The sequence below is a fragment of the Balaenoptera physalus genome, assembly GCF_965194825.1.
Source record: "Balaenoptera physalus genome assembly, chromosome: 11".
Taxonomy (NCBI): Eukaryota; Metazoa; Chordata; class Mammalia; order Artiodactyla; family Balaenopteridae; genus Balaenoptera; species Balaenoptera physalus.
Window position 1 is genome coordinate 53291456 of NC_138896.1, and position 17957 is coordinate 53309412.

Sequence of the window (17957 nt, forward strand, 5' to 3'; positions counted from 1 at the left end):
AGAGCTCCAGAACCACAATGAATAACGCTACATGGATTCTGCTGCCTGCAACCTGCGGCATGATACAACAGGAAAGTTAGCTTGAGGCTAGTGTTCAATGGGATCGCCCATTCACTACAGATTACGGAAGGATGAGCAGCTACCAAAGAATGGCAACCTGCATATTTCTTTCCTAGAAACTCACTTGTCATCACAAAGCTAACTGTGCTATGAAGAGAACATGTTCAACTACAGTGTTTCTCAGGGAGAATTGAGCCCGCAACTCTCTAAATCCCTATGAGGAACATAAAGTTTCCCTTCAAGCCTTATATACAAAAGGGCCCACAGAGCCTTGTCTCTGCTCTTTCTTTCTCTACGTTGTACTTCCAAGGTGCTTTAGAAGGGAGATATTTGAGTTGTTTCAACTGACTACTTCCTGGAGTGTAAGAAAACAAGCCAATCACTTCCCATGACTCGGCATCTAGCTGTTCCCAGTGGTGCACTGCTGACAACTCACCAAACACACAGGCCATCCTGCCTGTAGTTTTGTCATCCTAGTACAGACCCGCCTGTACTAAGAGACCTGGAATTCTTCCTAGAGCTCCAGAACCACACTGAATAAGGCTACAAGGATTCTGCTGCATGCCAACAAGTGGTATGATACAAGAGGAACGTTAGCTTGACGCTAGTGCTCAAACGGGGTCACCAATTCACTGAAGATTACCAAAGGACGAGCACCAGCAAAGAATGGCAAACTCCGAGTTTCTTTCCTAGAAACTCACTTGTCGTCACAAAGGCATTTGTGCTATGAGGGGAACTCGTGCAACTACAGTGTTTCTCAGGGAGAATTGAGCCCCCAACTCTCTAAATCCCAAAGAGGAAAATGAAGTTTCCCTCAAGACTTATCTTCAAAGGGGCCAGCAGAGCATTGACCTTGCTGATTCTTTCTCTACTTTGTACCTCCAAGGTGCTTTAGAAGGGAGATACATGAGTTCTTTCAACTTGCAAAAATGTAGATGTTTAAGCAAAGAAGCCCTTCACAGCCTGTGACTCGGCATCTTGCACTTCCCAAAAGCTGCATTGCTCACAAAAGCCCAAACACACAGGCCGTCCTTCTAATACGTTGCCTATCCTAGTATTGACCCGCCAGTCCTAAGAGACCTGGAATGCTACCTAGAGCTCAAGAACCACAATGAATAACGCTACATGGATTCTGCTGCCTGCAACCTGTGGCATGATACAAGAGGAACGTTAGCTTGAGGCGAGTGTTCTTTGGGGTCGCCCATTCACTACAGATTACGGAAGGATGAGCAGCTACCAAAGAATGGCAACCTCCATATTTCTTTCCTAGAAACTCACTTGTCATCACAAAGACAACTCTGCTATGAAGAGAACATGTGCAACTACAGTGTTTCTCAGGGAGAATTGAGCCCGCAACTCTCTAAATCCCAATGAGGAACATAAAGTTTCCCTTCAAGCCTTATATACAAAAGGGCCCACAGAGCCTTGTCTCTGCTGTTTCTTTCTCTACGTTGTACTTCCAAGGTGCTTTAGAAGGGAGATACTTGAGTTGTTTCAATTTACTACCTTCTGGAATCTAAGAAAAGAAGCCAATCACTTCCCATGACTCGGCATCTAGCTGTTCCCAGTGGTGCACTGCTCACAACTCACCAAACACACAGGCAATCCTGCCTGTAGTTTTCTCATCCTGGTACAGACCCGCCTGTACTAAGGGACCTGGAATGCTTCTTAGAGCTCAAAACCACACTGAATAATGCTACATGGATTCTGCTGCATGCCAAAGTGTGGTGTGAAACAAGAGGAACGTTAGCTTGAGGCTAGTGTTCTTTGGGGTCGCCCATTCACTACAGATTACTGAAGGATGAGCACCTACCAAAGAATGGCAACCTCCAAGTTTCTTTCCTAGAAGCTCACTTGTCATCACTAAGCCAATTGTGCTATGAAGAGAACATGCGCAAGTAAAGAGTTTCTCAGGGAGAACTGAGCCCACAACTCTCTAAAGGCCAATGAGGAATATAAAGTTTCCCTTCAGCCTTATATTCAAAATGGCCCGCAGAGCCCTGACTCTCATGTTTCTTCCTCTATTTAGTACCTCCAACGTGCTTTCGAAGGGAGATACTTGAGTTGTTTCAAGTTGCCACATTCTACAGGTTTCACAAAAAAGCCCTTCACCTCCCATGTCTCGGCATCTAGCTGTTCCCAAGGGTGCACTGCTCACAACTCCCCAAACACACAGGCCATCCTTCTTGTACGTTTCTCATCGTCGAGCAGATCCGCCAGTACTAAGAGACCTGGAATGCTTCCTAGAGCTCCAGAACCACACTGATTAAGGCTACAAGGATCGTGCTGCATGGCAACAAGTGGCATGATACAAGAGGAACATTAGCTTGAGGCTAGTGCTCAAACGGGGTCACCAATTCACTGAAGATTACCAAAGGACGAGCACCAGCAAAGAATGGCAAACTCCGAGTTTCTTTCCTAGAAACTCACTTGTCGTCACAAAGGCAATTGTGCTATGAAGGGAACACGTGCAACTACAGTGTTTCTCAGGGAGAATTGAGCCCCCAACTCTCTAAATCCCAAAGAGGAAAATGAAGTTTCCCTTCAAGACTTATCTTCAAAGGGGCCAGCAGAGCATTGACCTTGCTGATTCTTTCTCTACTTTGTACCTCCAAGGTGCTTTAGAAGGGAGATACATGAGTTCTTTCAACTTGCAAAAATGTAGAGGTTTAACCACAGAAGCCCTTCATAGCCTCTGACTCGGCATCTAGCTCTTCCCAAAGCTGCATTGCTGACCAAGGCCCAAACACACAGGCTGTCCTTCTAATACATTGCTCATCCTAGTGTTGACCCGCCAGTACTAAGACCTGGAATGCTACCTAGAGCTCCAGAACCACAATGAATAACGCTACATGGATTCTGCTGCCTGCAACCTGCGGCATGATACAACAGGAAAGTTAGCTTGAGGCTAGTGTTCAATGGGATCGCCCATTCACTACAGATTACGGAAGGATGAGCAGCTACCAAAGAATGGCAACCTGCATATTTCTTTCCTAGAAACTCACTTGTCATCACAAAGCTAACTGTGCTATGAAGAGAACATGTTCAACTACAGTGTTTCTCAGGGAGAATTGAGCCCGCAACTCTCTAAATCCCTATGAGGAACATAAAGTTTCCCTTCAAGCCTTATATACAAAAGGGCCCACAGAGCCTTGTCTCTGCTCTTTCTTTCTCTACGTTGTACTTCCAAGGTGCTTTAGAAGGGAGATATTTGAGTTGTTTCAACTGACTACTTCCTGGAGTGTAAGAAAACAAGCCAATCACTTCCCATGACTCGGCATCTAGCTGTTCCCAGTGGTGCACTGCTGACAACTCACCAAACACACAGGCCATCCTGCCTGTAGTTTTGTCATCCTAGTACAGACCCGCCTGTACTAAGAGACCTGGAATTCTTCCTAGAGCTCCAGAACCACACTGAATAAGGCTACAAGGATTCTGCTGCATGCCAACAAGTGGTATGATACAAGAGGAACGTTAGCTTGACGCTAGTGCTCAAACGGGGTCACCAATTCACTGAAGATTACCAAAGGACGAGCACCAGCAAAGAATGGCAAACTCCGAGTTTCTTTCCTAGAAACTCACTTGTCGTCACAAAGGCATTTGTGCTATGAGGGGAACTCGTGCAACTACAGTGTTTCTCAGGGAGAATTGAGCCCCCAACTCTCTAAATCCCAAAGAGGAAAATGAAGTTTCCCTCAAGACTTATCTTCAAAGGGGCCAGCAGAGCATTGACCTTGCTGATTCTTTCTCTACTTTGTACCTCCAAGGTGCTTTAGAAGGGAGATACATGAGTTCTTTCAACTTGCAAAAATGTAGATGTTTAAGCAAAGAAGCCCTTCACAGCCTGTGACTCGGCATCTTGCACTTCCCAAAAGCTGCATTGCTCACAAAAGCCCAAACACACAGGCCGTCCTTCTAATACGTTGCCTATCCTAGTATTGACCCGCCAGTCCTAAGAGACCTGGAATGCTACCTAGAGCTCAAGAACCACAATGAATAACGCTACATGGATTCTGCTGCCTGCAACCTGTGGCATGATACAAGAGGAACGTTAGCTTGAGGCGAGTGTTCTTTGGGGTCGCCCATTCACTACAGATTACGGAAGGATGAGCAGCTACCAAAGAATGGCAACCTCCATATTTCTTTCCTAGAAACTCACTTGTCATCACAAAGACAACTCTGCTATGAAGAGAACATGTGCAACTACAGTGTTTCTCAGGGAGAATTGAGCCCGCAACTCTCTAAATCCCAATGAGGAACATAAAGTTTCCCTTCAAGCCTTATATACAAAAGGGCCCACAGAGCCTTGTCTCTGCTGTTTCTTTCTCTACGTTGTACTTCCAAGGTGCTTTAGAAGGGAGATACTTGAGTTGTTTCAATTTACTACCTTCTGGAATCTAAGAAAAGAAGCCAATCACTTCCCATGACTCGGCATCTAGCTGTTCCCAGTGGTGCACTGCTCACAACTCACCAAACACACAGGCAATCCTGCCTGTAGTTTTCTCATCCTGGTACAGACCCGCCTGTACTAAGGGACCTGGAATGCTTCTTAGAGCTCAAAACCACACTGAATAATGCTACATGGATTCTGCTGCATGCCAAAGTGTGGTGTGAAACAAGAGGAACGTTAGCTTGAGGCTAGTGTTCTTTGGGGTCGCCCATTCACTACAGATTACTGAAGGATGAGCACCTACCAAAGAATGGCAACCTCCAAGTTTCTTTCCTAGAAGCTCACTTGTCATCACTAAGCCAATTGTGCTATGAAGAGAACATGCGCAAGTAAAGAGTTTCTCAGGGAGAACTGAGCCCACAACTCTCTAAAGGCCAATGAGGAATATAAAGTTTCCCTTCAGCCTTATATTCAAAATGGCCCGCAGAGCCCTGACTCTCATGTTTCTTCCTCTATTTAGTACCTCCAACGTGCTTTCGAAGGGAGATACTTGAGTTGTTTCAAGTTGCCACATTCTACAGGTTTCACAAAAAAGCCCTTCACCTCCCATGTCTCGGCATCTAGCTGTTCCCAAGGGTGCACTGCTCACAACTCCCCAAACACACAGGCCATCCTTCTTGTACGTTTCTCATCGTCGAGCAGATCCGCCAGTACTAAGAGACCTGGAATGCTTCCTAGAGCTCCAGAACCACACTGATTAAGGCTACAAGGATCGTGCTGCATGGCAACAAGTGGCATGATACAAGAGGAACATTAGCTTGAGGCTAGTGCTCAAACGGGGTCACCAATTCACTGAAGATTACCAAAGGACGAGCACCAGCAAAGAATGGCAAACTCCGAGTTTCTTTCCTAGAAACTCACTTGTCGTCACAAAGGCAATTGTGCTATGAAGGGAACACGTGCAACTACAGTGTTTCTCAGGGAGAATTGAGCCCCCAACTCTCTAAATCCCAAAGAGGAAAATGAAGTTTCCCTTCAAGACTTATCTTCAAAGGGGCCAGCAGAGCATTGACCTTGCTGATTCTTTCTCTACTTTGTACCTCCAAGGTGCTTTAGAAGGGAGATACATGAGTTCTTTCAACTTGCAAAAATGTAGAGGTTTAACCACAGAAGCCCTTCATAGCCTCTGACTCGGCATCTAGCTCTTCCCAAAGCTGCATTGCTGACCAAGGCCCAAACACACAGGCTGTCCTTCTAATACATTGCTCATCCTAGTGTTGACCCGCCAGTACTAAGACCTGGAATGCTACCTAGAGCTCCAGAACCACAATGAATAACGCTACATGGATTCTGCTGCCTGCAACCTGCGGCATGATACAACAGGAAAGTTAGCTTGAGGCTAGTGTTCAATGGGATCGCCCATTCACTACAGATTACGGAAGGATGAGCAGCTACCAAAGAATGGCAACCTGCATATTTCTGTCCTAGAAACTCACTTGTCATCACAAAGCTAACTGTGCTATGAAGAGAACATGTTCAAGTACAGTGTTTCTCAGGGAGAATTGAGCCCGCAACTCTCTAAATCCCTATGAGGAACATAAAGTTTCCCTTCAAGCCTTATATACAAAAGGGCCCACAGAGCCTTGTCTCTGCTCTTTCTTTCTCTACGTTGTACTTCCAAGGTGCTTTAGAAGGGAGATATTTGAGTTGTTTCAACTGACTACTTCCTGGAGTGTAAGAAAACAAGCCAATCACTTCCCATGACTCGGCATCTAGCTGTTCCCAGTGGTGCACTGCTGACAACTCACCAAACACACAGGCCATCCTGCCTGTAGTTTTCTCATCCTAGTACAGACCCGCCTGTACTAAGAGACCTGGAATTCTTCCTAGAGCTCCAGAACCACACTGAATAAGGCTACAAGGATTCTGCTGCATGCCAACAAGTGGTATGATACAAGAGGAACGTTAGCTTGACGCTAGTGCTCAAACGGGGTCGCCAATTCACTGAAGATTACCAAAGGACGAGCACCAGCAAAGAATGGCAAACTCCGAGTTTCTTTCCTAGAAACTCACTTGTCGTCACAAAGGCATTTGTGTTATGACGGGAACTCGTGCAACTACAGTGTTTCTCAGGGAGAATTGAGCCCCCAACTCTCTAAATCCCAAAGAGGAAAATGAAGTTTCCCTCAAGACTTATCTTCAAAGGGGCCAGCAGAGCATTGACCTTGCTGATTCTTTCTCTACTTTGTACCTCCAAGGTGCTTTAGAAGGGAGATACATGAGTTCTTTCAACTTGCAAAAATGTAGATGTTTAAGCAAAGAAGCCCTTCACAGCCTGTGACTCGGCATCTTGCACTTCCCAAAAGCTGCATTGCTCACAAAAGCCCAAACACACAGGCCGTCCTTCTAATACGTTGCCTATCCTAGTATTGACCCGCCAGTCCTAAGAGACCTGGAATGCTACCTAGAGCTCAAGAACCACAATGAATAACGCTACATGGATTCTGCTGCCTGCAACCTGTGGCATGATACAAGAGGAACGTTAGCTTGAGGCGAGTGTTCTTTGGGGTCGCCCATTCACTACAGATTACGGAAGGATGAGCAGCTACCAAAGAATGGCAACCTCCATATTTCTTTCCTAGAAACTCACTTGTCATCACAAAGACAACTCTGCTATGAAGAGAAGATGTGCAACTACAGTGTTTCTCAGGGAGAATTGAGCCCGCAACTCTCTAAATCCCAATGAGGAACATAAAGTTTCCCTTCAAGCCTTATATACAAAAGGGCCCACAGAGCCTTGTCTCTGCTGTTTCTTTCTCTACGTTGTACTTCCAAGGTGCTTTAGAAGGGAGATACTTGAGTTGTTTCAATTTACTACCTTCTGGAATCTAAGAAAAGAAGCCAATCACTTCCCATGACTCGGCATCTAGCTGTTCCCAGTGGTGCACTGCTCACAACTCACCAAACACACAGGCAATCCTGCCTGTAGTTTTCTCATCCTGGTACAGACCCGCCTGTACTAAGGGACCTGGAATGCTTCTTAGAGCTCAAAACCACACTGAATAACGCTACATGGATTCCGCTGCATGCCAAAGTGTGGTGTGAAACAAGAGGAACGTTAGCTTGTGGCTAGTGTTCTTTGGGGTCGCCCATTCACTACAGATTACTGAAGGATGAGCACCTACCAAAGAATGGCAACCTCCAAGTTTCTTTCCTAGAAACTCACTTGTCATCACTAAGCCAATTGTGCTATGAAGAGAACATGCGCAAGTAAAGAGTTTCTCAGGGAGAACTGAGCCCACAACTCTCTAAAGGCCAATGAGGAATATAAAGTTTCCCTTCAGCCTTATATTCAAAATGGCCCGCAGAGCCCTGACTCTCATGTTTCTTCCTCTATTTAGTACCTCCAACGTGCTTTCGAAGGGAGATACTTGAGTTGTTTCAAGTTGCCACATTCTACAGGTTTCACAAAAAAGCCCTTCACCTCCCATGTCTCGGCATCTAGCTGTTCCCAAGGGTGCACTGCTCACAACTCCCCAAACACACAGGCCATCCTTCTTGTACGTTTCTCATCGTCGAGCAGATCCGCCAGGACTAAGAGACCTGGAATGCTTCCTAGAGCTCCAGAACCACACTGATTAAGGCTACAAGGATCGTGCTGCATGGCAACAAGTGGCATGATACAAGAGGAACATTAGCTTGAGGCTAGTGCTCAAACGGGGTCACCAATTCACTGAAGATTACCAAAGGACGAGCACCAGCAAAGAATGGCAAACTCCGAGTTTCTTTCCTAGAAACTCACTTGTCGTCACAAAGGCAATTGTGCTATGAAGGGAACACGTGCAACTACAGTGTTTCTCAGGGAGAATTGAGCCCCCAACTCTCTAAATCCCAAAGAGGAAAATGAAGTTTCCCTTCAAGACTTATCTTCAAAGGGGCCAGCAGAGCATTGACCTTGCTGATTCTTTCTCTACTTTGTACCTCCAAGGTGCTTTAGAAGGGAGATACATGAGTTCTTTCAACTTGCAAAAATGTAGAGGTTTAACCACAGAAGCCCTTCATAGCCTCTGACTCGGCATCTAGCTCTTCCCAAAGCTGCATTGCTGACCAAGGCCCAAACACACAGGCTGTCCTTCTAATACATTGCTCATCCTAGTGTTGACCCGCCAGTACTAAGACCTGGAATGCTACCTAGAGCTCCAGAACCACAATGAATAACGCTACATGGATTCTGCTGCCTGCAACCTGCGGCATGATACAACAGGAAAGTTAGCTTGAGGCTAGTGTTCAATGGGATCGCCCATTCACTACAGATTACGGAAGGATGAGCAGCTACCAAAGAATGGCAACCTGCATATTTCTTTCCTAGAAACTCACTTGTCATCACAAAGCTAACTGTGCTATGAGGAGAACATGTTCAACTACAGTGTTTCTCAGGGAGAATTGAGCCCGCAACTCTCTAAATCCCTATGAGGAACATAAAGTTTCCCTTCAAGCCTTATATACAAAAGGGCCCACAGAGCCTTGTCTCTGCTCTTTCTTTCTCTACGTTGTACTTCCAAGGTGCTTTAGAAGGGAGATATTTGAGTTGTTTCAACTGACTACTTCCTGGAGTGTAAGAAAACAAGCCAATCACTTCCCATGACTCGGCATCTAGCTGTTCCCAGTGGTGCACTGCTGACAACTCACCAAACACACAGGCCATCCTGCCTGTAGTTTTCTCATCCTAGTACAGACCCGCCTGTACTAAGAGACCTGGAATTCTTCCTAGAGCTCCAGAACCACACTGAATAAGGCTACAAGGATTCTGCTGCATGCCAACAAGTGGTATGATACAAGAGGAACGTTAGCTTGACGCTAGTGCTCAAACGGGGTCACCAATTCACTGAAGATTACCAAAGGACGAGCACCAGCAAAGAATGGCAAACTCCGAGTTTCTTTCCTAGAAACTCACTTGTCGTCACAAAGGCATTTGTGTTATGACGGGAACTCGTGCAACTACAGTGTTTCTCAGGGAGAATTGAGCCCCCAACTCTCTAAATCCCAAAGAGGAAAATGAAGTTTCCCTCAAGACTTATCTTCAAAGGGGCCAGCAGAGCATTGACCTTGCTGATTCTTTCTCTACTTTGTACCTCCAAGGTGCTTTAGAAGGGAGATACATGAGTTCTTTCAACTTGCAAAAATGTAGATGTTTAAGCAAAGAAGCCCTTCACAGCCTGTGACTCGGCATCTTGCACTTCCCAAAAGCTGCATTGCTCACAAAAGCCCAAACACACAGGCCGTCCTTCTAATACGTTGCCTATCCTAGTATTGACCCGCCAGTCCTAAGAGACCTGGAATGCTACCTAGAGCTCAAGAACCACAATGAATAACGCTACATGGATTCTGCTGCCTGCAACCTGTGGCATGATACAAGAGGAACGTTAGCTTGAGGCGAGTGTTCTTTGGGGTCGCCCATTCACTACAGATTACGGAAGGATGAGCAGCTACCAAAGAATGGCAACCTCCATATTTCTTTCCTAGAAACTCACTTGTCATCACAAAGACAACTCTGCTATGAAGAGAACATGTGCAACTACAGTGTTTCTCAGGGAGAATTGAGCCCGCAACTCTCTAAATCCCAATGAGGAACATAAAGTTTCCCTTCAAGCCTTATATACAAAAGGGCCCACAGAGCCTTGTCTCTGCTGTTTCTTTCTCTACGTTGTACTTCCAAGGTGCTTTAGAAGGGAGATACTTGAGTTGTTTCAATTTACTACCTTCTGGAATCTAAGAAAAGAAGCCAATCACTTCCCATGACTCGGCATCTAGCTGTTCCCAGTGGTGCACTGCTCACAACTCACCAAACACACAGGCAATCCTGCCTGTAGTTTTCTCATCCTGGTACAGACCCGCCTGTACTAAGGGACCTGGAATGCTTCTTAGAGCTCAAAACCACACTGAATAACGCTACATGGATTCCGCTGCATGCCAAAGTGTGGTGTGAAACAAGAGGAACGTTAGCTTGTGGCTAGTGTTCTTTGGGGTCGCCCATTCACTACAGATTACTGAAGGATGAGCACCTACCAAAGAATGGCAACCTCCAAGTTTCTTTCCTAGAAACTCACTTGTCATCACTAAGCCAATTGTGCTATGAAGAGAACATGCGCAAGTAAAGAGTTTCTCAGGGAGAACTGAGCCCACAACTCTCTAAAGGCCAATGAGGAATATAAAGTTTCCCTTCAGCCTTATATTCAAAATGGCCCGCAGAGCCCTGACTCTCATGTTTCTTCCTCTATTTAGTACCTCCAACGTGCTTTCGAAGGGAGATACTTGAGTTGTTTCAAGTTGCCACATTCTACAGGTTTCACAAAAAAGCCCTTCACCTCCCATGTCTCGGCATCTAGCTGTTCCCAAGGGTGCACTGCTCACAACTCCCCAAACACACAGGCCATCCTTCTTGTACGTTTCTCATCGTCGAGCAGATCCGCCAGGACTAAGAGACCTGGAATGCTTCCTAGAGCTCCAGAACCACACTGATTAAGGCTACAAGGATCGTGCTGCATGGCAACAAGTGGCATGATACAAGAGGAACATTAGCTTGAGGCTAGTGCTCAAACGGGGTCACCAATTCACTGAAGATTACCAAAGGACGAGCACCAGCAAAGAATGGCAAACTCCGAGTTTCTTTCCTAGAAACTCACTTGTCGTCACAAAGGCAATTGTGCTATGAAGGGAACACGTGCAACTACAGTGTTTCTCAGGGAGAATTGAGCCCCCAACTCTCTAAATCCCAAAGAGGAAAATGAAGTTTCCCTTCAAGACTTATCTTCAAAGGGGCCAGCAGAGCATTGACCTTGCTGATTCTTTCTCTACTTTGTACCTCCAAGGTGCTTTAGAAGGGAGATACATGAGTTCTTTCAACTTGCAAAAATGTAGAGGTTTAACCACAGAAGCCCTTCATAGCCTCTGACTCGGCATCTAGCTCTTCCCAAAGCTGCATTGCTGACCAAGGCCCAAACACACAGGCTGTCCTTCTAATACATTGCTCATCCTAGTGTTGACCCGCCAGTACTAAGACCTGGAATGCTACCTAGAGCTCCAGAACCACAATGAATAACGCTACATGGATTCTGCTGCCTGCAACCTGCGGCATGATACAACAGGAAAGTTAGCTTGAGGCTAGTGTTCAATGGGATCGCCCATTCACTACAGATTACGGAAGGATGAGCAGCTACCAAAGAATGGCAACCTGCATATTTCTTTCCTAGAAACTCACTTGTCATCACAAAGCTAACTGTGCTATGAGGAGAACATGTTCAACTACAGTGTTTCTCAGGGAGAATTGAGCCCGCAACTCTCTAAATCCCTATGAGGAACATAAAGTTTCCCTTCAAGCCTTATATACAAAAGGGCCCACAGAGCCTTGTCTCTGCTCTTTCTTTCTCTACGTTGTACTTCCAAGGTGCTTTAGAAGGGAGATATTTGAGTTGTTTCAACTGACTACTTCCTGGAGTGTAAGAAAACAAGCCAATCACTTCCCATGACTCGGCATCTAGCTGTTCCCAGTGGTGCACTGCTGACAACTCACCAAACACACAGGCCATCCTGCCTGTAGTTTTCTCATCCTAGTACAGACCCGCCTGTACTAAGAGACCTGGAATTCTTCCTAGAGCTCCAGAACCACACTGAATAAGGCTACAAGGATTCTGCTGCATGCCAACAAGTGGTATGATACAAGAGGAACGTTAGCTTGACGCTAGTGCTCAAACGGGGTCACCAATTCACTGAAGATTACCAAAGGACGAGCACCAGCAAAGAATGGCAAACTCCGAGTTTCTTTCCTAGAAACTCACTTGTCGTCACAAAGGCATTTGTGTTATGACGGGAACTCGTGCAACTACAGTGTTTCTCAGGGAGAATTGAGCCCCCAACTCTCTAAATCCCAAAGAGGAAAATGAAGTTTCCCTCAAGACTTATCTTCAAAGGGGCCAGCAGAGCATTGACCTTGCTGATTCTTTCTCTACTTTGTACCTCCAAGGTGCTTTAGAAGGGAGATACATGAGTTCTTTCAACTTGCAAAAATGTAGATGTTTAAGCAAAGAAGCCCTTCACAGCCTGTGACTCGGCATCTTGCACTTCCCAAAAGCTGCATTGCTCACAAAAGCCCAAACACACAGGCCGTCCTTCTAATACGTTGCCTATCCTAGTATTGACCCGCCAGTCCTAAGAGACCTGGAATGCTACCTAGAGCTCAAGAACCACAATGAATAACGCTACATGGATTCTGCTGCCTGCAACCTGTGGCATGATACAAGAGGAACGTTAGCTTGAGGCGAGTGTTCTTTGGGGTCGCCCATTCACTACAGATTACGGAAGGATGAGCAGCTACCAAAGAATGGCAACCTCCATATTTCTTTCCTAGAAACTCACTTGTCATCACAAAGACAACTCTGCTATGAAGAGAACATGTGCAACTACAGTGTTTCTCAGGGAGAATTGAGCCCGCAACTCTCTAAATCCCAATGAGGAACATAAAGTTTCCCTTCAAGCCTTATATACAAAAGGGCCCACAGAGCCTTGTCTCTGCTGTTTCTTTCTCTACGTTGTACTTCCAAGGTGCTTTAGAAGGGAGATACTTGAGTTGTTTCAATTTACTACCTTCTGGAATCTAAGAAAAGAAGCCAATCACTTCCCATGACTCGGCATCTAGCTGTTCCCAGTGGTGCACTGCTCACAACTCACCAAACACACAGGCAATCCTGCCTGTAGTTTTCTCATCCTGGTACAGACCCGCCTGTACTAAGGGACCTGGAATGCTTCTTAGAGCTCAAAACCACACTGAATAACGCTACATGGATTCTGCTGCATGCCAAAGTGTGGTGTGAAACAAGAGGAACGTTAGCTTGAGGCTAGTGTTCTTTGGGGTCGCCCATTCACTACAGATTACTGAAGGATGAGCAGCTACCAAGGAATGGCAACCTCCAAGTTTCTTTCCTAGAAACTCACTTGTCATCACTAAGCCAATTGTGCTATGAAGAGAACATGCGCAAGTAAAGAGTTTCTCAGGGAGAACTGAGCCCACAACTCTCTAAAGGCCAATGAGGAATATAAAGTTTCCCTTCAGCCTTATATTCAAAATGGCCCGCAGAGCCCTGACTCTCATGTTTCTTCCTCTATTTAGTACCTCCAACGTGCTTTCGAAGGGAGATACTTGAGTTGTTTCAAGTTGCCACATTCTACAGGTTTCACAAAAAAGCCCTTCACCTCCCATGTCTCGGCATCTAGCTGTTCCCAAGGGTGCACTGCTCACAACTCCCCAAACACACAGGCCATCCTTCTTGTACGTTTCTCATCGTCGAGCAGATCCGCCAGTACTAAGAGACCTGGAATGCTTCCTAGAGCTCCAGAACCACACTGATTAAGGCTACAAGGATCGTGCTGCATGGCAACAAGTGGCATGATACAAGAGGAACATTAGCTTGAGGCTAGTGCTCAAACGGGGTCACCAATTCACTGAAGATTACCAAAGGACGAGCACCAGCAAAGAATGGCAAACTCCGAGTTTCTTTCCTAGAAACTCACTTGTCGTCACAAAGGCAATTGTGCTATGAAGGGAACACGTGCAACTACAGTGTTTCTCAGGGAGAATTGAGCCCCCAACTCTCTAAATCCCAAAGAGGAAAATGAAGTTTCCCTTCAAGACTTATCTTCAAAGGGGCCAGCAGAGCATTGACCTTGCTGATTCTTTCTCTACTTTGTACCTCCAAGGTGCTTTAGAAGGGAGATACATGAGTTCTTTCAACTTGCAAAAATGTAGAGGTTTAACCACAGAAGCCCTTCATAGCCTCTGACTCGGCATCTAGCTCTTCCCAAAGCTGCATTGCTGACCAAGGCCCAAACACACAGGCTGTCCTTCTAATACATTGCTCATCCTAGTGTTGACCCGCCAGTACTAAGACCTGGAATGCTACCTAGAGCTCCAGAACCACAATGAATAACGCTACATGGATTCTGCTGCCTGCAACCTGCGGCATGATACAACAGGAAAGTTAGCTTGAGGCTAGTGTTCAATGGGATCGCCCATTCACTACAGATTACGGAAGGATGAGCAGCTACCAAAGAATGGCAACCTGCATATTTCTTTCCTAGAAACTCACTTGTCATCACAAAGCTAACTGTGCTATGAGGAGAACATGTTCAACTACAGTGTTTCTCAGGGAGAATTGAGCCCGCAACTCTCTAAATCCCTATGAGGAACATAAAGTTTCCCTTCAAGCCTTATATACAAAAGGGCCCACAGAGCCTTGTCTCTGCTCTTTCTTTCTCTACGTTGTACTTCCAAGGTGCTTTAGAAGGGAGATATTTGAGTTGTTTCAACTGACTACTTCCTGGAGTGTAAGAAAACAAGCCAATCACTTCCCATGACTCAGCATCTAGCTGTTCCCAGTGGTGCACTGCTGACAACTCACCAAACACACAGGCCATCCTGCCTGTAGTTTTCTCATCCTAGTACAGACCCGCCTGTACTAAGAGACCTGGAATTCTTCCTAGAGCTCCAGAACCACACTGAATAAGGCTACAAGGATTCTGCTGCATGCCAACAAGTGGTATGATACAAGAGGAACGTTAGCTTGACGCTAGTGCTCAAACGGGGTCACCAATTCACTGAAGATTACCAAAGGACGAGCACCAGCAAAGAATGGCAAACTCCGAGTTTCTTTCCTAGAAACTCACTTGTCGTCACAAAGGCATTTGTGTTATGATGGGAACTCGTGCAACTACAGTGTTTCTCAGGGAGAATTGAGCCCCCAACTCTCTAAATCCCAAAGAGGAAAATGAAGTTTCCCTCAAGACTTATCTTCAAAGGGGCCAGCAGAGCATTGACCTTGCTGATTCTTTCTCTACTTTGTACCTCCAAGGTGCTTTAGAAGGGAGATACATGAGTTCTTTCAACTTGCAAAAATGTAGATGTTTAAGCAAAGAAGCCCTTCACAGCCTGTGACTCGGCATCTTGCACTTCCCAAAAGCTGCATTGCTCACAAAAGCCCAAACACACAGGCCGTCCTTCTAATACGTTGCCTATCCTAGTATTGACCCGCCAGTCCTAAGAGACCTGGAATGCTACCTAGAGCTCAAGAACCACAATGAATAACGCTACATGGATTCTGCTGCCTGCAACCTGTGGCATGATACAAGAGGAACGTTAGCTTGAGGCGAGTGTTCTTTGGGGTCGCCCATTCACTACAGATTACGGAAGGATGAGCAGCTACCAAAGAATGGCAACCTCCATATTTCTTTCCTAGAAACTCACTTGTCATCACAAAGACAACTCTGCTATGAAGAGAACATGTGCAACTACAGTGTTTCTCAGGGAGAATTGAGCCCGCAACTCTCTAAATCCCAATGAGGAACATAAAGTTTCCCTTCAAGCCTTATATACAAAAGGGCCCACAGAGCCTTGTCTCTGCTGTTTCTTTCTCTACGTTGTACTTCCAAGGTGCTTTAGAAGGGAGATACTTGAGTTGTTTCAATTTACTACCTTCTGGAATCTAAGAAAAGAAGCCAATCACTTCCCATGACTCGGCATCTAGCTGTTCCCAGTGGTGCACTGCTCACAACTCACCAAACACACAGGCAATCCTGCCTGTAGTTTTCTCATCCTGGTACAGACCCGCCTGTACTAAGGGACCTGGAATGCTTCTTAGAGCTCAAAACCACACTGAATAACGCTACATGGATTCTGCTGCATGCCAAAGTGTGGTGTGAAACAAGAGGAACGTTAGCTTGAGGCTAGTGTTCTTTGGGGTCGCCCATTCACTACAGATTACTGAAGGATGAGCACCTACCAAAGAATGGCAACCTCCAAGTTTCTTTCCTAGAAACTCACTTGTCATCACTAAGCCAATTGTGCTATGAAGAGAACATGCGCAAGTAAAGAGTTTCTCAGGGAGAACTGAGCCCACAACTCTCTAAAGGCCAATGAGGAATATAAAGTTTCCCTTCAGCCTTATATTCAAAATGGCCCGCAGAGCCCTGACTCTCATGTTTCTTCCTCTATTTAGTACCTCCAACGTGCTTTCGAAGGGAGATACTTGAGTTGTTTCAAGTTGCCACATTCTACAGGTTTCACAAAAAAGCCCTTCACCTCCCATGTCTCGGCATCTAGCTGTTCCCAAGGGTGCACTGCTCACAACTCCCCAAACACACAGGCCATCCTTCTTGTACGTTTCTCATCGTCGAGCAGATCCGCCAGTACTAAGAGACCTGGAATGCTTCCTAGAGCTCCAGAACCACACTGATTAAGGCTACAAGGATCGTGCTGCATGGCAACAAGTGGCATGATACAAGAGGAACATTAGCTTGAGGCTAGTGCTCAAACGGGGTCACCAATTCACTGAAGATTACCAAAGGACGAGCACCAGCAAAGAATGGCAAACTCCGAGTTTCTTTCCTAGAAACTCACTTGTCGTCACAAAGGCAATTGTGCTATGAAGGGAACACGTGCAACTACAGTGTTTCTCAGGGAGAATTGAGCCCCCAACTCTCTAAATCCCAAAGAGGAAAATGAAGTTTCCCTTCAAGACTTATCTTCAAAGGGGCCAGCAGAGCATTGACCTTGCTGATTCTTTCTCTACTTTGTACCTCCAAGGTGCTTTAGAAGGGAGATACATGAGTTCTTTCAACTTGCAAAAATGTAGAGGTTTAACCACAGAAGCCCTTCATAGCCTCTGACTCGGCATCTAGCTCTTCCCAAAGCTGCATTGCTGACCAAGGCCCAAACACACAGGCTGTCCTTCTAATACATTGCTCATCCTAGTGTTGACCCGCCAGTACTAAGACCTGGAATGCTACCTAGAGCTCCAGAACCACAATGAATAACGCTACATGGATTCTGCTGCCTGCAACCTGCGGCATGATACAACAGGAAAGTTAGCTTGAGGCTAGTGTTCAATGGGATCGCCCATTCACTACAGATTACGGAAGGATGAGCAGCTACCAAAGAATGGCAACCTGCATATTTCTTTCCTAGAAACTCACTTGTCATCACAAAGCTAACTGTGCTATGAAGAGAACATGTTCAACTACAGTGTTTCTCAGGGAGAATTGAGCCCGCAACTCTCTAAATCCCTATGAGGAACATAAAGTTTCCCTTCAAGCCTTATATACAAAAGGGCCCACAGAGCCTTGTCTCTGCTCTTTCTTTCTCTACGTTGTACTTCCAAGGTGCTTTAGAAGGGAGATATTTGAGTTGTTTCAACTGACTACTTCCTGGAGTGTAAGAAAACAAGCCAATCACTTCCCATGACTCGGCATCTAGCTGTTCCCAGTGGTGCACTGCTGACAACTCACCAAACACACAGGCCATCCTGCCTGTAGTTTTCTCATCCTAGTACAGACCCGCCTGTACTAAGAGACCTGGAATTCTTCCTAGAGCTCCAGAACCACACTGAATAAGGCTACAAGGATTCTGCTGCATGCCAACAAGTGGTATGATACAAGAGGAACGTTAGCTTGACGCTAGTGC